Source organism: Melozone crissalis, unplaced genomic scaffold (genome assembly GCF_028551555.1).
Source record: "Melozone crissalis strain CALT ecotype California unplaced genomic scaffold, PUWL_Pcris_2 ptg000042l_1, whole genome shotgun sequence".
NCBI lineage: Eukaryota > Metazoa > Chordata > Aves > Passeriformes > Passerellidae > Melozone > Melozone crissalis.
The window spans coordinates 308,135-314,310 of record NW_026535820.1 but is presented as its reverse complement, the minus strand read 5'-3'; the positions used below and the strand labels follow the sequence as shown (position 1 = coordinate 314,310).

The window sequence follows — 6,176 nt, the reverse complement described above, 5'->3', positions numbered from 1 at the left end:
AACTCTGATGCCTGCCTTCATGGTCAGAGGGGCAATTGACAAGCTCCTGAGAACATCCAGACATGTCCCACAAATGGCAGCACAGGCAGGGTGCGCAGGGAGAATGCTGTGAGAGCAACTGGAATGTATCAAGCTCCACCCAGAGAGAATGTGTCTTGTCTCTCAACCAACAAATTGAGAGCTTAAGGGTAAGAATTAAGGGACAGGCTTACATATGTGACGCTGTTGCAAGTGTTTGCTAGAGGCCACCTGATCAGGAGGAAGAAGTTGATGAAGCTTTCTCTGGACACCTGGAAATAGCCTTATGGTCACAGGTACTGGCTCTCCTGGAGGACTTCAACCACCTTAGTATTTGTTGGAGAGACAACACAGCTCAGCAAACACAGTCCAGGAAGTTCCTGCAGACATTTTTATGTAAGTGGTAGAGGAACCAACCAGAAGAGATATGTTTCTGGACATCATATTGATAAACCAGGAGGGACTGTGCAGAAATCCGTGGCTCTCTGGGCTTTGTATGGGTCCAACCTGGCTAGTTTGAACCCAAGCCCACACGGACCTGCATGGACTGAGATAAAAGACTAGAAGCGCTCTTCCCAGGTGGGAGCGAGTATCCTGTTTATTGGCTTGGTATGGGACACCAAGGCCGGCAGAGACCACCGCGGCCGGAAAGAGCAGGGTTTTATACCCCAGGAGGGGGACGGGGAAAGAGGATGGTGGCCAATGGGGTGCCACTGGGGAGGGGTGAGGGGAGGGCCCACCTGTGGGACAGACCACCAGGGGAGGGGGGTATGGGGGAAATACCATGTGCCCAGTACCAACTTCCCATCACCAGTGCAAACAACTAAATAAACTATTTAGTGCAATACAACAGGACTGGTTAAAGACATGAGGGTTGGGGACAGCCTTGGCTATAGTGACCATGAGATGGTGGAACTCTGGATCCTGCATAGACAAAGAAAAGCAGTAAAGAGAATCAGAACCGTAAACTTCAGGAGAGCTGAAGCTGGGCTTTTCCAAAGATCTACTTAGGTAAATCCTATGGCTTAGAGCTCCAGGAAAGGGAACCCAAGGTGGCTGGCCAATATTCAAGAATAAGTTCCTGCAAACTCAAGACCAGTGTATCCCCATGATCAAGAAATCAGGCAAAGGGGACAGGACAACTGCATGGATGAGCAGGGAGCTTTTAGTAAATCTCAAATGATGGAAAGAAATTTATGGGATGTGGAAAAAGGGACAAGCCACATAGAAGGACTATGGGAATATTATCAGAGTATACAGGAAGATGAGTGGGAAGGCCAAGGCCCACTTGGAATTGAGTCTGTCAGGGAATATCAAGGACATCAAGAAGGGTTTCTACAAGTGCATCAGCAGCAAAAGTAAGATTGGGGAAAATGTAGGACTGATGCTGAATCAGATAGGTGTCCTGGCGACAGAAGACACAGAGAAAATGTAATTACCTTTACTGAGGCCTTCTTTGCCTCAGTCTGTACAGCTGAGGATGACTTTCAGGAGTCCAAGACCCCTGCGGCAAGAGAATAAGGCCGAAGAAAAGAAGATTTCCCTTTGGTCATAGAGGATTTTGTTAGAGATAAGCTTGACAGATTTAAAACCCATAAATCCACGAGCCCTGATGGGATGTCCCCAGAAGCGCTGAAGGAGTTGGCAGATACTATTGCTAAGCCACACTCCGTCATCTTTGAAAAATCATGAAGGATGGGAGAGATGCCTGTTGACTGGACAATGTTACTGCCATCTTCAAAAAGGTCAAGAACAAGGCCCCAGGAAACTAGGATGGGAGGGCAGTCAGCCTCCCATCCATCCCTGAAAAGGTGGAACAGATCATTCTGGAGATCATGACCAAGCATGTAGAAAAAAGGAAAGCCACCAGGCGTAGTCAGCATTGGTTCACCAAGGGGAAATCATGCTTGACCAATCTGATAGCCTTCTATGATGGCATGATAGATAGACAAGGGGTAAGCAGTGGATGTTGTCCCCTTCAACTTCAGCAAAGTTTTGACACTGTCTCCGATAACATCCTTCTAGGTAAGCTCAGGAAATGTGGGTCAGATGAATGGACAGTGAGGTGGATCAAGAACTGGCTGAATGGCAGAGCTCAGAACTTCATGACCAGCAAAGCAGAATCCACTTGGAGGTCTGTAGTCAGTGGTGTTCCTCAGGGATCAATACCGGGTTCAACCTTATCCAACCTGCTTATCAATGACCTGGACAAAGGTATGGAAGGTACCCTCAGCAGTTTTGCTGATGATATGAAACTGGGGGAGTGCCTGATACACCTGAAGGCTGTGCTGACATTCAGCAGGACATTGACACCCTGGAGAATTGGGCAGAAGGCAACTGAATGAGGTTCAGCAAGGGCAGGTGTTTGGTGCAGCACCAGGAGAGGAATGGCCCCAGGAGCGCTGGCAGCATATCCTTGTGGCCAGGAGGGCCAGTGGGATCCTGGGCTGCCTCAGGAAGAGTGTGGCCAGCAGGCCAAGGGAGGTGACCTGCCCAGCCCTATGGAGGCCACATCTGGAGTGCTGTGGCCACTTCTGGGCTCCTCAGTACAAGGAAGACAAGGAGCTGCTGGAGAGGGTCTGACAGAGGCCACAAGGGTGATGAGGGGTCTGGAGCTTCTCTTATGAAGAGAGACCGTGGGAGCTGGGCCTGTTTAGTCTGGTGAAAACTGAGAGGACTCTCATCAATACATATAAATACATCAAAGGTGAGTGTCAAGAGAATGGTGCTGGACTGTTTTCAGTGGTGCCCAGTGACAGGAACAAGAGTAATGGCTGTAAATTAAAACACAAGAAGTTCCACCTAACATGAGGATGAACTTCTTTCCACTTAGGGAGGCAGAGAATAGGGAACAGGCTGCCCGGGGAGGTCATGGAGTCTCCCTCTCTGGAGACATTCAAAACTCACCTGGATGAGTTCCTGTGTCACCTGTTCCATATCACCCTGCCTTGGCAGGGGAGTTGGACTAGATCCCTAGAAGTCCCTTCCAAACCTAACAATCCTACAATTCTGTGGTTTTGTTATTTCCTAGGCAGGTGTGAGAGGATCTCAAGCTTGATTACCTAATGGAATTAGAAAAAAAATTATCTCCCTCAAATCCAAAATTCTCATACTGCATTCAGAAACTTTCCAAATTTTCTCTGATAAGAATGAAAATGTGATAGTGAGCATTGATGTCCGTATCAAGCTGTTCCTTCCAAAAGACCCATTTTTCTGTATAGAGAGAAGAATTAGCTATATGAAATGAAATACAGCTACTTCTGCGACAGAGTGCAACAAATGTGCAACTCTACACAATAGTTTAGGATAGGCAGTAAAGAAGGATATTATGCTCAGCTGAAAAAGTGCTCTCTGATTCATGAATATAGTTAAGTTGTTTTCCCTTTATGTAGCCTTGGTTTCCCTATCGAAGCAGCTGGTGCATGATAGTGAAATTTTGCCTTCACTTTTAATCAGAAAGGCACTTTAGGTTCAATCAGAAATGCACTTTATTTTTTTCAACCAAAAATAAGAAAGCATTGACATTTTCAAAATGCAATGTTTGTATCACAAAAAGGTTGTTTAATTCTATACTTTGCTGTTAGAGCACTTTCATTTTTTTAAGTGTTTCTAAGAAACTGTTTTAATTTTACTTTAGGATGCAAGAACATGTAAATCTGCAGCCATGGTGGTGCTCAGGGTGAGGTCTGGTACAGGAAGCACCTGCTTTTAGCAGAAGTTCAAGCTGGAGATGAAAAAGTAAAGATCACCCTGGCTTTTAGCAGCTTTTATCCAATCATAGACCAGACTTTTCTTAGCCGATGTTAATAATTATTATTTAAGCATGACAACCTCAGATAATTTTGCTTCCTTGCAGTAAATCTTCCTTGGATCTTGTGATACAGCTGCTCCTGTATCTGGGTCGTTATTCATTGTTATACAGCATAATGCCACTGAAGGATTAAGATGATATTAGCAAATGCATTATGAAGCCACAAGTAATCAAGCTTAATGTAGAGTGAGATTTGGAAGTAGAAAATATTCAGACTAAGATGTTAGCAGTGTGTTATGGAAATGGTTTAATCTCTGGTTATAAGTAGCTAATATATGCTGAATTTTAACATCAGTGTGCAACTTCGATTAGAATCTTCTAAATACATAATCCCCATAGCAATCCTACTAAAAAATGGGAGCTTAATTGTCGCCTTGCAGTCTAGTACCTTTCACCTTCACATAATGCTACCATGATGACTTTTCAAAAACAGCAAGAAGGAGAAGAAGAGAGAAGAAAACCAACCAGAAGAATTTGTCGGCAAGACACTTTAACATCCGTTTCAAAAGTCATAGATTAAAATTTAAAATGGAAGTCCCCTTTTGAACAAAGAAGGAAAGGTTATGAGAAAATACGGTTTGAAATTATTGATGTGTAAAGCCATACGTGATTGTATCTGTCCTATAGCTCCCCCAAATGCACCAAATGGATATTGCTGAAACCTCATGGAAATAAGAGCAAGAGATTTGACTACAGTGATTGTCATTACTGCTTAGAATGCTGGTTGATGTGTCTCAAATGGAATATCTGCTTTTCTCACACAAGCCGACTTTAGACTGTGTGTCAGAGGCACAGTATGCGTTATGCCCAGATAACCCTTGAAACATGTAACAGTCATGCAAATTATAATTCTAGAAAAAGAAATAAAGTGACCATTGATAGCTCTTTTTCTTTCTTTATCCTGCTCTCTTATATAAGCATCCATGTGTAATGATTGTGAACTCAAAGAATTTCTGTTTCAATGCACTTTAGCTTTGCAGGCAATGAAGTTAGTGGGTTCAGCTTTAGTTCTTTATGGGGTTTTGTGTTGTTTAGATGTAATTTTTTCCCCAGGAAAGGTCACTTAAAAATGGTGCAGTGATTATCTGTTTGCTAGCATCAAAGTTTCTGTCTTTGCAGATATTTACTCAATGTTGCATCAGAGCAGGAAGCAACTGACCAAAAACACTGAAGCAATAAACAAAAGCTTTAACTTGCCTAGAACAGCACTGAAGCACACGAGACAATACAGTTATTACTGCAAACATGCTCCCACCTTGGTAAGATATTGTTAATCGCAGCAAATCCACCTCTGCAATTTACATGTTGGTCTTGTCAGAAAAAAAAAAAGCTCAATATAACTTCCCACCCCCACTTCAAGGCCTTTTTGGCATCAAACGAATCAGCTCTTTTATTAAATTACCTTCTCTGGGATTCTCAGAGAAATATCTTGTGCTTCCTTCATACAGTTTTTCACAGTCAGGGTGCTGATGGCACTCAGAAACCTCTTGCTGTCTTTAGAGATTATTCTTCTTTCTTGATTCTATATGTCAGAATTGATTCTCAAATATTTTTATCTACATTTTGTTAATTGTAATTTAAAATCGTATTCTAAAGGGTATACATTTAGACTATAGTAATTTTGAAGGCGAGTAGTTATTTCATTGGGTTGTCACTCCTTCCAGAAATCAAACCCTCCCTGTCATATATAAATAGATTGCTTGATATACATGCAATATCCTGTCGGTGTCATGCACTCTTTTCTTTAATCTGACTGACATAGCACATAATAAAATGCTCACTTCAATATATGTCTGTTGCATTTTGCCTAATTCTGGGCTTAGTTTAATATTAGTCATGAATATTTCCTACAACTGGATATGAATTTGAATATATAAAAGGCACATTTTATGTTCATGCTGCTGCACTTGCTTCTTCCATATATTTTATTGCTTTCCTTCCTTGTGATGAATTAAGCCATCTGAAGAAAAGAAGAACTGGAAGCAACAGGGACATTGAGCCTGTTATCTTTATCCACAAGCCAGGTGTAGGATGTGACAGAGAGAATTGCGTTCTTTGCACTTTATTTTCCATAAGTAACTCACAGCTGGAGGGAGCCACATTCTCCAGTGGCCATGGCAAGAGGAAATACAAAATTCCAGCTTATTAAATCTCAGACTTTTTTCATATAAAAGTACTTGATCGCACTATATCAGCAATTTTATTCCATATAATTTATACGGAGGCAGAAATTGGATCGACATTTTGTTTCAATTCTGTTCTGCTGCACATCTAAAGAAATATCTTCCTTGGGTAAAAAGCTGTTTTTGATCAGTGTCCCTGGATGCTTAGGTGTTTGTCTGGGTTT

General features: G+C 42.4%; 1 pseudogene; it reads left to right on the top strand.

The window, feature by feature from the left end:
• The first annotated feature begins 1,635 nt into the window (after positions 1-1,635).
• On the top strand, positions 1,636-3,730 carry LOC128942534 (uncharacterized; annotated as a pseudogene).
• Positions 3,731-6,176: the final 2,446 nt, after the last annotated feature.